This window comes from Passer domesticus, chromosome 10, assembly GCF_036417665.1.
Source record: "Passer domesticus isolate bPasDom1 chromosome 10, bPasDom1.hap1, whole genome shotgun sequence".
In the NCBI taxonomy this organism is placed as follows: Eukaryota; Metazoa; Chordata; class Aves; order Passeriformes; family Passeridae; genus Passer; species Passer domesticus.
In genome coordinates this window covers 15,950,552-15,966,518 of record NC_087483.1, presented here as the reverse complement: position 1 = coordinate 15,966,518, position 15,967 = coordinate 15,950,552, and the positions used below count along the sequence as shown (strand labels likewise).

General features: G+C 45.0%; 2 long non-coding RNA genes across 2 annotated transcripts in view; one reads left to right on the top strand and one right to left on the bottom strand.

The window, feature by feature from the left end:
* LOC135308699 (uncharacterized) overlaps positions 1–8,897 on the top strand; it is a 232,651-nt gene extending 223,754 nt beyond the window's left edge. Inside the window, exon 11 of the long non-coding RNA XR_010369081.1 lies at positions 6,782–8,897. This is a non-coding gene — a long non-coding RNA (uncharacterized LOC135308699). The remainder of the gene's footprint in view (positions 1–6,781) is intronic.
* A 223-nt stretch (positions 8,898–9,120) lies between these two features.
* Positions 9,121–15,967, bottom strand: part of LOC135308694 (uncharacterized) — a 29,843-nt gene continuing 22,996 nt past the window's right edge. The window contains exon 4 of the long non-coding RNA XR_010369077.1: positions 9,121–9,773. This is a non-coding gene — a long non-coding RNA (uncharacterized LOC135308694). The remainder of the gene's footprint in view (positions 9,774–15,967) is intronic.

The window sequence follows — 15,967 nt, the reverse complement described above, 5'->3', positions numbered from 1 at the left end:
ATGTAATTTAGTTTCTTAACAGCCTTGCTGAGGCTATTTCGGTACGCACGCTGTGATGGTGGCACGGCGCTCCCTGCTGCCTTGGTCAGTGATTGGGGTGAGGAGCAGCCAGGGATGAGAGCCTGACAAGACACACTGATGGCCAGGGACCTTCAGCTGCCCGAAGGCTGCTGTGTTAGTCTTGCTTCATTACAATTATCTTGCTCCAATGATCCCCTTACCTTCCTTCTCAGTTGCAGTAAGGTTATTGCACCCAGCACAAGCATACTGGTTTTTCATGGAAAGCAAAGGAGAGCCTGTTTTCCCCTCAGCCAGGTTTTCCCCACCAGGAGTGTCCTGTTAGTGGTTTTACTCCAGCCCAAGCCCTGAACTTTTTTCTACACTGGCTGTACTTTGCCATGGTGTTGCTATATGGCATGCTCATAGTCTCAGTGATAATACACCGTAAATCACTATTTAGGAACACCCAAAAGAGTGCACTTTATTTTAAGTCATTCACGTTAGTTTGGTTTTGGTCTGCAGACCAATGTGCGACTGTCAGATCAGTGGGGCAGAAGGATGTAATCAGGAATATTTGCCTTTTGGGTACTCTTTAAGAACAGCCAGGCAGCTAAAAAAGGGAAACTTTACTCTTCATAAAATATTGAGGCAAAAATTAGTGTCTTGTCTGGATTTTGTATCTCAGTTGCTCCCTCTCCTTTCACTGCCCATGAACTGTGCAGCTTATTCACCTGCAGCCACCAGGATTTTGTCAATTAAAGCACCCTTCAGGAACATGTTCAGTGCCATCAATCCAGTGGCTCTGGCAGAAGCCTCACACAACCAGCTGAAATGCCATCACCTGCATCCCAAGGCTGCCATGGTGCTGGTCTTGGTCCCAGTGTGCCACATGACTCTCTACAGCAACTGCAGTCTTGCCAGCAGCCAGGGACACCAAAACCATTTATTAAAACTTCAGCTGTTTAAAATAGTCATTCATTAGGACCTAAGCCTTTTTCCTCAGTGCTTCGACTCTCTGTATGCGTGCAAACTCATTCAAAACCTAAATTCTTTTTCTGAATTAAATTGTCAGCCTCCCACTCAGGCAGATACATAAGCACTGACTGTGTAACATCAGCTCAGCTTTCTGTATAACACATGAATAAGCCTTTAAAATTGTATATTCTGCCCTGCAGCATTTATCTCATATTTTGATCCTGATTTCTCCCTGCTAAAACTCTTATTGGTCCCTTCAAGTGCACTGATGGTTTACGCGCTTCTAATTTAGGGTTCATTTGGGACTTGCCAGTTCTGTGATCATTCTGTATCAGTTTGTTCACTTACTAATGTATTCTCAAGCCACAGATCATGATGAATTTTTGAATCTGGTAAAGATAGCGACAAAATATTTTCTTCACATTTCATAATATGAAGATGTAGCAGTTTATACTTCTGAAGGAGATATCAATCACCATTTTAATTCTCTTTTTGAAAGAAAAAAGTTATTATTTCTATTTAGAAGCAAAGGGAGGCTTCAGGGGTAACTTTGAGGGTAGGGTAAGATAAGACATTTCAGTTAATTAATGTTCAAAAAATTATAACAGCTAGAAAAATTTGTGTTGATACAATACTCCAAAATTAGTGGAGATTTGGTTCCTGCCACAGAACAGTAGGTTGAAACATGGTGATGTATAATAATGCGTTATACTTCCAGTAAATTGTCTAATATATTGCATTCATGACATTTCTTATGACCATTTTGAGTTCCCAGCAAACCTTAAGGCCAAGAAATAGCATCTTGGAAGCCAGGAGAGGAGGAGAACTCTCTTGATCCCTGAGCCATGGCAGAGCCCTGGTCATGAGGCTGTGGTAGGCAGTGCTGCTATCTGGGAGTCGCTGGGAACTGCCAGTCTCCAGCTCTGGCAGATCCTGCTAGATTGTAATAGATGGCAAACCTCCATCGACTTTGAGCAAGGAAAAGATCCCATTTTTTCATGTGCAGTGTGAGTAATAATTAAAAGAAACATATGGGTTTTCAGCTGATGTACAACCACATAAGGATTATCAATGATATTTTTCCCCCATCCATGTCCTTGCCCCATGGATCAATTCTCTGATCCAAAGGCATCAAAACTCAGCAAAAAAAAGGCGCCATGCTTCTATTGTGTGCTTCCAACTGCAGCGCTACCTTTTTCTTTCCTCAGAAAGAAAACGCAGACCGCCCTGCAATTAGCAGCAAAACCATGAATACTTTCTTCGTTAACCACAAATGGTTCTTTTCGCGACGAGCGGGCTCACATATGTTCTAAATATGTTCAGTTTCATTAGGCGGCGAAGCGCTGTGGATCTGCTATTTTATTCAGGAAGGCAAACAAGAGCTGCATATGTGCAACATAAGTTGAGGAGAATGGGAAAAACTCAAGGCACTTGCAGAGTGCCTGAGATGCTCGGACGTGATGATTTAATGTGGGATTGCACCCAGCTTGTTTCCGTCAGCCTTGTCACTAGCAGAGATCAGCGTGATCCAGCCAGGGATGCTCTGACTGGTGGTGATCCGAGCGGTGATGCTCCTGTCCTTTGCCAGCTTGGAAGTCCTTCGGAAAAGTGGACCTGGGGGCTGCAGGTGGCCAGTGTGTGGGGATTTGCCTCTGCTGCCCAGCAGCAGTTTCCCGGGCTGAGGGGCCAACAACTGCTCCCCAAAACCCTCTCCGAATGACAATTAACAAAGGCAGCTGCAGCGGGATGTGCTGCTGATTCCTGATGCCTGCAGGGTGTGAGGGGTGAATTCATCCCAAGTCCAGTGGGGGACAGCTGGACCTCAGGGTGCTACAGCAGTCTGCAAGCTGAGAGAGATGGCTGGGGGCTCCCCCAGTTTGATTTTTGATTTGTACTCATTAGGGATTTTTTGCTTATTGCTTTGTTTCTCTAGTTATCTGATCAAAATGCTCCAAGAATTAAAAATGTGGGTTTTTCATAACTCAGAAGCACATTCACTTTTTCTTTTTTTTTTTTTTTTTCAAGCCATTTTGGACACGGGAAGCAAAGGAGCAGGTTTTTCAGACCTCAGTGTCCCTTTTCTGTCTCTCCCTGGAGGGCATGATGGACCAGTTCTAATCCATGTAGCACGTTTATACAGCGTAGCAAAGGAAGATTTGTGTAAATCACATTTTTTATGTAAACACATACAGTGTTAAAAATATTCACACCCTTGAGTGTTTCCCATCACGTGTGCGCTAATGAGGGGATTATGAAATATGTTTTCTGTGCTTTACACTTGGTCCCTCTGATCCATTCTCTCCCAGCAGAAGGGACCCCGGGGAGGGTGGCCCTGCCTGCGGGCAGGGAAGTGCTGCGAGGAGTTGTAGGAATGTGCACTGTGTCCTTGATCCCTCACAAGAGCTGGAGCTGCAGCCTTACTGATGCAGTGTCACGGGACTTTGTATTCATCAAGGAGAGAGTTGTCTCCTGTGGAATTGCGACCTGTTGGAGGCACCTGGGGGGACTGCACGTGGTGATGCTGACTGGATGTCCACCCATGCCTGCAGCCTTGCAGTGCCTTTGCTTAAATTGCATGCATGGAGTGATATTCCTCACAAATAAAGACAGCAAAATATAAACAAAGAAAAATAGCTCTCAGAGGGCCCCAGGAAAGGAGCTGTAAGAAATTAATCTGTTACTATTTGCTGATGGTGTAGAGATATGTTTTAAATGCCTGATTTGTGGCAGAGAAGCAGTTGTAAAGCACCAAATCAAATAAACAAGTGAGAGCTGCTGTTGTAGGAACAACCAGCAATCAATAAGTATCCCAATGTCTGCCGCAATTCTATTCATTTTTCTTTCCCCTAAACCCAGGAATTCTATTAATAATGTCTTAGGCTGTGCATGGACTGCTCTGTAATCTTTGTGCAGTGCTGCTGAGCAATTTTCACCTCGGCACACCCCGTGCCTGCTGCCAGGAGCTCAGGAAGCATAGAGTTAAATAAGTTCGCCTTTTCCTCCATCCGAACAATTGGAATCAGCAGTTTGCATTATTTTAAAAATGAATGCTTGGAATCAGCAATTTTCTTTTTCCCTTTTTTTTTTTTTTAAGATCTTGAGGGTTTTTTTTATTTAAAGTGGAAAACTACATTAAGTGCAAGGCACTCAACAAAGAAACAGTTATAAAGCCTAAGTATTCTTAGAGTTATAAAATATGTCCGTGGTGGCAATTCTACTGCCAACAATGAAGTTTTAAGCATTAATATGCCTTCATTGCAGTTTTAATGCCTTAATATTGACTCTATAGCTCTTTTGGGTAATTTTGCTTTCTCTGGTACTTGAAAGGTGATGATGTCAGCGTTCTTCATACTGATTCATATGCAGGTTGATGAAGCTGAGTTATTTATTGAGTTCCATTATATTTTCTATAAACATTAGTTCTCAATAAACAGAGACATTTAGCCGAGGGTTTATTTATTAAATAGGTACTGTACAGATGGTTTTGCCACACATGATGTGCTGCAGAGGATATTACTCAGGAATAATCAGCTGTGTTATAGCTTGGCTAAATTAATAAGATGATAATGATGAAATTGATGCTTTTGAGCTAGGCTTGGTAAATGGTTTTTGCATAAACAAACTGATAAATTTGAGAAGCAATTACTTGCTTGTCAAAGATAAAAACACAACAGGGCCCATTTATAGTTAGGTCCTATTTATTTTTAAAGATTGTACCAGATTTTATGTTTAATACGCTGCAATTAAAAAATAATACTTAAATGAAGAATAATAAAAAACTAACTTTCTGAGCTCTCCTTCAAATCTGAAGATGCAGCATTGCTTGGTTAGACATCAAGTAAACTTTTTTCAAGGCTTTCACTACATCTAGAAAAAATATAATTGTTTTGTGAAAGATGCTGTCTGGAGTTGTGCAATGCAGACTCTGGCAGCGCTTTTGGTAGCAGTATTTGCTCTAAAATTAAGCTGGATTTCAGCTAGAGCAACACAGTCTCCAATTCCCTATTTAATGTGGATTTCTCTGCAGTGATCACACAAGCAAACAAAACACACATGCACTCCCCACACACCCACCTCAGGTTCTTGCCAATCAAATAATGAAACGGGTGTGGAGAGAGGTATGTGTGTACCTATATCTGCACAACAAAGAAGACATCACTTGACTGGTCTGCTAGGAAGTGTGTGTGTTATGTGATTTTGCACACCAGCCAGAGCAGCTTATTTCTGTTTAGAAAAAAACAAAGGGACAGGTGATGTGCAGCCCTTCAGGTGGCCCCACTGGAGGGAAGCTCCTGAGCTTCTGACACTGTGTTCTCAGAGAGGGAGCAGCCTCTACAGTGACTATGGTTGGTGGTTTCCTTCTGAGGCTTTGAAGGCACCTTATTTCACTCATTTTAGTTTTGTAATGTACCTAAGAGAAAGAGAGAGATGTTGTCACACAGCTTTTTGTCACCACCATGGTGGGGACAGGTAGCTCTTGTGTGCACTGGTGGGACAGTGATGCTCCTGACAACTTCCTTCACCTTCCCATGCACTGAAGGAAAGATTCAGGCCTCCAGTTATTTCTTTCTTTCCTTGGAAATCTCTGTGCACCCATGTCTTCTACATAATAATGCTGCTGTGGGACTGTCCTAGGTGATTATACCTGAGAAGAGGAATCAGATGGCCAAGCACAGTAAGCTGCACGGGCATGTCCTAACTGAGGAGTTCCCACTGCGCGCTTTCTGACACAAAAGGCTTTCACTTGTGGTCCTTAAAGGACTTTTGCTTCAGTAATTTTCTCTGTAAGGACCTAAAGCCAATAGCAATGAGCAGGAAGAATCCAGCCCTGCAGCAGCATGCACCAGCACAGGCAGGAGGTCCTGCTTGCCCAGGAGGACTTCCCACCTGGCAGTGGCATGGCACTATCAGGAGGTTTGCAAAGGGAGTGGGTGAGGCCCTTCCCCTTGCTATTTAAAATGTCACACCATAAACAAAAAAACAGATTTCTAACAATCCTTCTTTGCTTTCCTAAAAAAACCTTGGTTTTTTGGGTTTTTTTAGGAAATTTGCTCCTGAAGTATTAGTGCAAGGTATTCTATGACTTGATGTTAGCAAATACTTCAGTTGTTTGTCTTTCAGCTGTTCATAAAGGATTTAAGGTCTTATGCCAACCTGAAACTCTCAGGAGGGATGAGCCAGAGAACCATTCTCTCTGAATGTAGGCAACAATGGCTACATAAAGGAAAATTCACAGCATGTTACAACTTTAGCTGTATCTGTAAATGAGTCCACAACTAGACACAGTTTTTGCTGTTAGTTCAGGTTGATTACCTGAACTGTAGGTATTCACTGTAACAAAATGAAACAAGATCATTGCTTTAGCCTTAAAAATCTGAAATTAAGTTGTCTACAGTATTTGTGCCAAAGGTATGAAGCTCACGGGTGGGCTTTTCCCTGCTGTGTGGGTCTGGGTGCGCCTGCCAGGGTGCTGGGAGCACCACAGCTCCTGCTGCAAAACCCAAACCAAGCTGGCAGCCACCACTTTGGCTCTGCCCAGCTCCCACCACCCCAGAGGGAGATGAGCCCCTGGAATGCTGCAGTAAATGTTCTCTGGACCCGGAGCTGCCATGCTGCTTTTTACAGTCCCCCCAGGCTGTGCTTGTGGGAAACAGAGGAGTAGGTTTGCATTCACAAAAATATTATTTATAACATTATAACTGTTTATAGGGTTTCACAAATATTTTTAAAGTTTGCTTGTTGCTCCACAGGGAGATTTGAAATTATGTGACTTTGTGAAAATAAAAAAAAATTATTTTTTTTTTAGCAGGTGCAGATCAACCTGCTCAGCTGAGATGGATTTGCAAGGGACAGGGACTTCCCTGCACCACTCCTCCAGGAATGAACTTAGCCCAGACATCAGTGTGAACTGACATCCCTGCTGCTGAACTGAACCATTTTTAGCAAGGAGGTGTTGAGTAGGGAAGGATGAAGCCATTTCCATGTTGTGGTGCCACATTTACCCAGGCTCGGGGTCAGTGTGAAATGGAGCTGATGGATGGCATGGGTTCACATAAAAGTAGGTCTTGGCAAAAAACTTGGGTGAGAACTTCCTTGGGGAAAAAAGAGACTATACTCTTCTGGGTATTGCCAAGGTTCTTGAGGAGGGAAAAAATTAGAGAAGTCAATGTCACTTCAGTGCTTTCAAATAGAATTGCTTTTTATGTATTGCTGGAAATTTCACGTTTTAAAAAGTTACGTTTTTGTTTGTTTGTTTGTTTTGGTTTTTTTTAAATACCATGTTCAAAGAAAAATATTTACTTCAAGTAAAATAGTGAAGATTTTCTGTCAGTGAAAACCTTCTCTTCCTGTACAGCTTTACAATACCCAAATATATTACTGGTCAACGAAAACTGAGACAGAATTTCCCCAAAATACTGTTGAAGTTTTTTTCTGCTTTAGACAAGGTCGGCGCTCAACTTTGGTTTTGATAGGAGAGTCAGCTCTGACCTGCTGCCGCCAAAAACAAAAAAGTACTCTGAACAGAGAGAAAGCTGGGGCTGCCCAGGACGCCTGGCCTGAGGGGCTGGCCCGGGGTGAGCTGATGGAGCCTGCAGAGCCCGTGGCCGGCCCTGCCCGTGCGGCTGAGCAGCGTTTGCCGGCACGTTTGTCACCCGCACGGAGCCGCCGAGCCCCGCTCGCTGCGCCGCCTCGAAACCCCGCGAACGGCGGCGCCTCCAGACAGAGTCGTTCATTATTAATTAGGTCACGAGAAAAAAATCCTACGGGTGCATTCGTGACACTAAAGGAGCCGATCGCAAAATAATGCGACTGTAATGAATTCCAAAGGAATAAATAATGGCTGAGCCATTAGCATAAAGTGCCAGTCGCAGCTCTGCGCTGCCCGCCTGCCCGCCTGGCACCGCTTCCAAACCGGCCCAGGCGCGGGGGTTCCTGCCACAGGCTGCCGGGAGCTCTGCCACCCCCTGGCATTTGGCAACTCCCACTGGGGCTTGCCGTGGCATCGCCCCCAGGACGGCCACCCGAGTCCCTTTGCAGGCAAGAAATAAGATAATGTGGAAGAATGAAAGAAGATATTTTTGCACCTCTTGCTCTAATATATAATCAGAGCTTTTGTTCCATGTCTTGCACAAGCAAATTAATTAGAAATTTATCTGACCAGGAGTTCAGAGCAATGTACATTTAAAGCAGAGGACATCCCTGTGCATTTGTTTGCTCTCCGTTATGGAACAATTATCTGCCCATTTAGGAAACTCAGCGTTTGTTTCTATTTTCATAGAAGCTCCTAAGCATACAAAAATATCAGACCACTTCTGGCTGTAGCATGCTTAAAAACCTCCAAGAGGAAAACACCACTTGCACTCTCCCTTCTCCCACCCAGAGCATAGCCCCAGGTGTTTCCAGGAGGCCACTGGGCAGGCAGCAGCTCCAGCCTGCAGTGCAGCACAGCTGCACAGTGCTGGCGGTGACAGCACAGCCACCTGGGCAACAAGAGAGCTCAGAGAGAAGGAAAATAAGACAGGATGAGACTGGAGGGAGAGGGAAGTGGGGAAGCAAAGGGTGCAGGGTGGGGTTCTGGGAAAGTGCTGTTTCCCCCAAGCTGTGTGGCTGCGATGTGACAAAGTGACATGGTAAACACTGCACCAGTGGCTCTGGGGACTTTGGCCCAGGACAGACCCTTCCATCAGCCTCACCAGGCACCCTGGCATATTAAATAAGCAGAACAGGTAGCAGGGTGGCGGTGGGACCTGTTTTGTCAGCGTCCCTTCCCTCCCAGCATCCAAGCAGACAGGCGCGTCAGGTGCTTATGCCCCTCTCATGTCTGCTGTTAAAAAACCCAGCCAGGGAATGTCATTAGAAACAGCCACACCATCTGCCTTTTCCTCCCCTCCCCTTTAAATAAGGAAACACCTTGTCAAACACATCCCACTAAATATCCCTAACACCCTCCCGCGCGCTTCGCGCTCAGCGGTTCACGGGATCGTGCACCATCTGGACCCTCGCGCTCCATCTCGCCGGCGAGGCCCCAGCTCGGACCCACCGCGTGCCCGTGGCCAGGGGCAGGTTTGTACCACCCACATCCTCGCATGGCAGCAGGAGGCCACGGAATTAAGCAAAAGCAATGATTCCATGGGGGGGGGGAAAGATTGCAATTCTGTATCGTTAAACCTAGAAAATTACCCAAGGAGGACCTTAAACGTAGACATTTATTAACATGTAAATGGACTGAGTCAGCAATTAGTTAATAGTCAGCATAACTGAATAGAATATAACAATGAAGGTGCCATTTAATTATTCTCATTTTGTTTAAGATAAATACTTACTACAATCAGAGGATTTCCCTTGTCTTTGGCAAGGAACACCAATATCAAAGTATCAAACTGTGAAAGTTTCTCAAGAACTTTAAAAAGGCAGGTTACCACTTCCTGTCCTCACAGTGCTGGTCCCTGATGCCATGGATGAGCATGGCTGAGGAGCACTTCCCACTCTCCTGTGCTTGGGATGGCTCCTGTGGGACCCAGTGACCGGCGCCTGTGGGCCCTGAGCCACACAGTGTGGGCGCTGAGTGTGGTTTGGGGTTTGCACGGGCTCAGCTCCCTCCTGCCACAGCCCTGCAAAGCCAGGCAGTGTCTCAGGCACACGTGTGACACGGGGCCCCCCAGCCCTGCTCACTGACCGTGCAGATGAGTCTTTGTTCTTGGTGATTACTGTGCAGACAACACACTCACCCGGCTGCACTGAGACACTGCGTACGCGCCACGCGATGTGCTGATAAGGGAAATAGTGTGGAGAAGAGCCTAAGGAGATAGAAGAACATTATTTTAAATTATCTTGAACATAAAAAACAAAGTGAAGATTTGGCAACCTTGCAGCAAAAACCTCAAAACCAGTTATTCCTTTTAAATAAAAACAAAAATGAGAAACAGTAACTATTAGAAATCCCACCTGGTGCTTTCTCTGCGTTAATGATGCTTCTTAAATTGCATGTGGGTAAATGGTAATTTTGTCTCACACCATTAAAAACTAATGGAACCCTTGATGATAAGAAATGCCATAGCTAGCTTGTTGGAAAACGTTTAATTAATAAAGTAATAAAATTATTGTAAACTAGTGCAGTTTCACAGAGGATTCAATGGGATATAAAACAGATAAAACATCCATGAGAGTTGATACAAGAAATAAATGCTCCTCTATAAAAACAGCACTATAAACTTTAGCTGGTCTGTGTTATACTGACTTAACACAAGCTATGATGACACTAAAGGTGTTTGGATGAGCCTTTCATGGGAAGTGCTGGAAAAACCTCCTGAGTGCAGACAGGTGTTTTTGTGAGGAGCAGAAAGCCAGCACACCTTCCCCTGCACTGGTGTGAGCCCAAAGGTGGCTGCTGGTGGGCTTTGCAGCCCTGTGAGCCCATGAGAACAATTCTGATGGTGTTATTGCTGTTACTGTCCTGACCCAGAGACTCCATAGTGAAGGACACCACCTCCACTAGCCTGAGTGGCTTTGGGGTGAGGCACCATCCCACCTGCTGCTACAGCCACTTTGATGCATAATTTTCATTAAACAAGTGGTATCAGAGAGTGGGGAGGAGGGATCAGACACTTTCCTGCCCCAGGGAATTACCCCTGGTGCTCTATATAGCTGGATTTCAGCTCCACGCAGGTGGCCAGCTGGTGGCATGGCTGTCACCAAGCTTGTACACATTGGTGCACGTGCATGACATCCCAGCTGCTCCACAGGAAAAAAGGGGATGGAGAGTGGCATGTAGGGGGAAAAACATGTTGGCAAAGAAAGCATGTTACTGCTCTTCATCCTGCTGCTACCCCAGTTTGCTCTTCACATCCTCCTGCAGACATTTTCTAGCAAGCTTTGGGAGTGGTTTCCTGTAACTGGGAGACTGTGGAGAGGCTTTGTGTATTGCTGCGCCAGGTACCCCTGGTATGTACACACCCGTGTACAGGAGTGTACATTTCCATTACACTCACAACTGAAAAACTGGCATATGTTTAGCTTCAGGAAGGATGTAATTTCCCAGGTGTCCAAACTTCCCTTCCTCCTGAGACTCAAGCTGAAATCTCAGTGACAAGCATTATCAGCTCTATTTGTGAGCGCTCAGCCCATGCTGACGGGACACTGGAGGAAAGAACAGCTCAGAGAAAGGCACACACAGGCACATCCTGGATTTTGGGGTCTCATGAGAGCCACCTGCAGCACTGGCACTGCCGGGGCAGCAATGCCAAGCAATGCCAGCACTCTGAGATGTGCCACAGACAGATCTGGAAGGTTTGGAACCAACATGGGCTAGTATTTTTCTAAACATCCAAAGACATTTTTCTCTAAAGAGCTGGAAGTGTTTCTTTGGTGGGCAGGCATGCCTTCTTTCCTCCCACATCAGAATAGTTGATGCCCACACTGGGAAATGAGAGATACTCTGCTGTTCTCCCAGTGTGGATGGATTCTTTTACCAGAGATTTGTACAAACACCATCACAGCCATGATCTCTGCCTCCCATATAACTAAGAGAAATTATATTGCAGTATGTATAACTGGTACATTGCTGCAGCACAAAGGTTAATGCTGTATTCCTTAGCTGCTTATGGCTTGGTTGTAATAAGGGGATGGTCAGACTTTACTCATAGAAAGTCTGATCTCCCCACCAAGCCACCACAGACACTGCTCTGCCACTCATGCAACCACAGCTTCTGGTTAGTGTTTGAAGCAACATCTACTTTTCATTTGAGTGTCTCTGGTTTCCTCAGCAGGCTCCACCTTGATCATAAGTTAGAAGCCATCCTGCTTGATCTGTAGTTTTAAAATGAAGTGGGTGATTTTTTTAAAGAACATCAGCATAAATAACACTGCTGACAATAACAGTCGCCCACTGCCACCCAACTTCCCGGGTGCCACACCACACCAAGGGCTCCTTACTCACTTTGGCCTCGACATAAGGAGAGACTGGCAATAGAAAATCCTTTCTCCACCCAAGGCACCATCCGCCTCTGGGAAACCCACTGTGGTTTCCTCTTGTAGGCAGGTTTATTTTTGAGGTAGCCTCAACAATGTGGGCATGGGGAGAAGGCTGCTGCTCTTTACTGAGGCAGAGAGAAAATGTTTATGGGGCTCCATAATTCAGCCCCACTGGCAATACCAGCAATGACTTTTCTATTTCTGTGGTGTGTGAGAAATGAAAACATAAGCGGAGTGCACAGAAGATTGGCATGGCCAAAGCTGGGATATTTGTTCCCTGGCAAACTGTGGTTGCTCTTGATTTAGCCACAGTTTTCCCAGCTGATGTTTTGCAAACCCCACAGAAGATTCAGCTTTCAAGGCTGTGAAAGTGAACGTGGGGCTGGAAGCCGCCCCTGCGCACACTGGCAGGGAGTCAGGCCGAGCCTCCTTCTTTCCGAAGATGTTGCTTGTTCCAGGACTGCGTGGCTGTGGGGGCAGTTTGGGGACGGAGATTTAATCTTTTATTTTTCCCATATGTCATAAGTATGTCTAAGATGATGACAAAATAATAAGTTGGTGGCTGCTGGAAACTTTTTTTTAGCAGCTGTGTTTTTAGAATATTATAATTAACCATCCTTTTGCCTTAATCACTTAAAGACTTCTAAAATAACTGGGAGTTTACTGTACCTTTTCTCAATTTACAGCTTTCCCATGGGGGGATTATGACTATTTTTGGGAAGGGAGGGCAGAAGAAGCAGGGCAGAGCTAGAAACACGGAGTTAAGTTTATCAGTCTGGATTACAGTATAAATTACTAAAATTACTGTAGTGATTTTAACCTACAGCCATTGTACTAGGAGCAGGAAAAGAGGTGACATTGTATTTCATCTGCACAGTGACTGAGTCACTTTGCCTGGGCTCATTTTTTGCAGAAATTTTAATGAAGTAAGTATGATATTTTTTGGAAAAAAGAAAGGGTGAACTGTGAATAAAGGGAAAAGAACAATTAAAAGGTGACTATTCATAAAACTTGTGGGTGACAGGGCTGTTTCCCCACTCGGTTCCGGTGCTAGGCTCAGGTGAAAGCCGAGGGCTGTAGCTCAACGACGCACTCCTGTCTGTCAGTGTTAAATTTTCGGGGTTTTTTATAAATGACATGTTTTCTTTTGGCAGATGGGAAGAAGCCTTGAAGAATAAATTTTTTGGAGGCAAATTGGCTGCCTGGAAATATATGTATTTAGGAACCTGTCGGGAGCTGTGAGTGTCAGCACCACCCCAGATGAGCTGGCCGGCACCGCTCTGCTGCTCCAGTCTCCTCCCAGACCCCCCAATTCCCCAGCCGACCACTGCCAGGTCAGAGCAAAAATAACAACTCCGATACAAGATTTGCTCTGGATATTGTTGATATTGCTTTGTGCCTGCCTTATAAAACTTCCCCGTTGGCTATTTCTCCAGCCAGGGGATTTTACCCAGATGAATGTGCTTGCCTTCCTCTCACCAGCTGCCAAAATCCAACTTATCTGTAAGTGGAAATAATGCTTGGCCTCGGGTCGATGAGAGCCGCAATGCTCTTTACGAGAGGAGGCGAAATAAAACCATTCCCCGTGTTAACAGCTGCGAAAGCCGACGTGCTGAGAGGTTAAGTGATTTGCCGGGTGTGAAGGAGGATGGTGCCTGGCTCTCGGGAACCCTTTTTTGGGAGGGGGCTCAGGAGGGTGGTGGAGGAGGAGAGCACAGATCCCAGGCGTCACCACAATTCCCACAAGAGCACCTGGTGGGGAGAACCACCTGTAACATGCCTTCCCCCAGGCCAGGCGTAAGCAAAGTTTTACCAGGAAAAAAAATATATTCTGCAAAAATCCTCCTAAAATTAGGTACTGAAAGCGGGTGTTGGGTTTTGTGAGCCAGCATCAGAAATAGGTGGCAGCTGGAAAGATTTTGGAAAATTTTAGAAGTGCCTAAGTGTTGGGAGGTAAGCAAGGGAAGAGGTAGATTAAGCCAGAATCCAGACGCCAGGAGCCTAAATCAGTGCTCATGTCCGGCACAGTCTCTTGTCTGCCTCGGGACATTTAGGCCACATTTAACCAAGAGAAATAGGCATCTTTAGTGATTCAGGACACTATTCAGGATGTCCAGATCAGAGCCTAAGTATCTGTATCATTCTTCAGTATAAGTGGTGCAGCATATGTTCATACAGCAGAATAGCTCATTTCTAGAAATGTAATATTTTTTGCCACTTTATTCAAGGGACGTGTTAGACATGAAGTGGCTATATGTGTACAAGTAAAGGTAATAGGAAAGGTACCATAAAAGGCACACTGAAAAATTAGGCAGTGTTGTTCCCCAGTTTTGTAGGGTCGGTAAAACTGATAGCAGCTCCCTAGCAGTGGCTTCATCTCCACGCTCACAGTGTGTGTTCTTAACACCTTCCTTCTCTGCAAAACTGAAGTATTTAACCCAAAACATACAAACAAATCTGTTATTCTTCTCCTTTATTAACCTTCTGAGTCCTCTGAAATCGCACACAAGAGGAAAGCTCTTCCCTTTTCCTTTGTCTAGGAGACGAGGTTTAAACTTTACATGCAAACAGACACATGCATACATGTAAACCTACCCGTGCAATCAGGCACATGCAGCTCACTCTTTCTTCTTCTCTATAAATACATATACACATATGTATATCCACAGATATGCAGGCATGTGCGCATATGTGTGTGTACAAAGAGAGAGAAAAAGACTTTGAAAATGAAAGACAAATGTTAGAGAATGATATTCCCAAGCCCTCAAATCCCTAATCATGAGTTTGATGCAATATTTGCCCTAATGGGAAATGATAACTGGCACTATTCCAAAGCAAACCTCGAAGAAAGGAGCAATAAAAAAGGAAAATGCTAGCTTGGCAGTTAAAGAAAGAGGAGCCGAAGCGAGAACTGCTGTCGGAGATAATAAAGAATTAACCACAAACCCCTTTTCTATTAAGCACAAAAAAGGATATTAAAATAACATGCCCCCTCCCTAAATGTTTCAAGGCTTGTGTCATGCTTCTCTGCGCAGCTTCCCGGGACGTGGTGCGGCGCAGGGCTGCAGCCAGCCCCGTGAGCCGCCTCCCGCTCCCTTCTCTGCGAGGGAGCCGCGCCGCTCCAGCGCACAGCGAGGCACAAGGACGCTCCTGCCTTCCTGAGCCCGCACAGAGCCCTCCAAACCCTGTCCTTTCCAGGGACAGGGCACTGCCTGGATGGGCCACTTCTGACCGGCTCCCTCTCCCCTTCCCTCCCCTCCCCTCGGGAATTCTACACATTGGGACGCCTGCTGTACAATGCAGCTTGGCTGCTGTGTTTCCCATAATGTCCACAGGCACAAAGACATCATTTAAGTATACGCTGATTCTTAGTGCACTGTTTTCCAGTTACAGCAGCAAGCAAATGTTTTTACCTTCACGTTCTTACTACTATTTTTACATTTAGGGCATTTTCTCACTAAGAATTACATGCTATAAATTACACAGAAAGTGTCCCAGGTCTGGGACCAAAAAAAAAAAAAAAAAAAAAAGGGTAAAAAATTTGAATCAACAGCTGCTAGGTATAGGAAAAAAGAAAACAGAAGGGAGGCCCATGACTCTGGACGTAGGAGCCTCCTGGGGCATCCTGTAATATTACCAACAAACAAAGAATAAATATGCTGCTGGCTCTCTCTCTCTCTGTGTTTGTGTGCCTTGGATGCCCTCATGGAGCTCTCCACAGCCAGGAATGCACTGGAGAGCCCCAAATCAACACCATTTCTGCCAAATGAAATGTCAAATGATGTGCAGAGTTTTGGTAACTGATGTTACACGTTTCATGATTACCCAAACCATTTTAGTAGCAAAATTGAAATTAAGCATTCTTTGAAATTTCCATCTCAACTAAACAGTAGATTTTACTGTGACAATTTTTAGTTTGCAAAACAACTGGTACTCAGGGCACTACAAACCCAACAGGCTGAAGTTACCCCTTTATATCAAGCCAAAAAACCCCTCAATTATCTTATACTTCAAAGACATT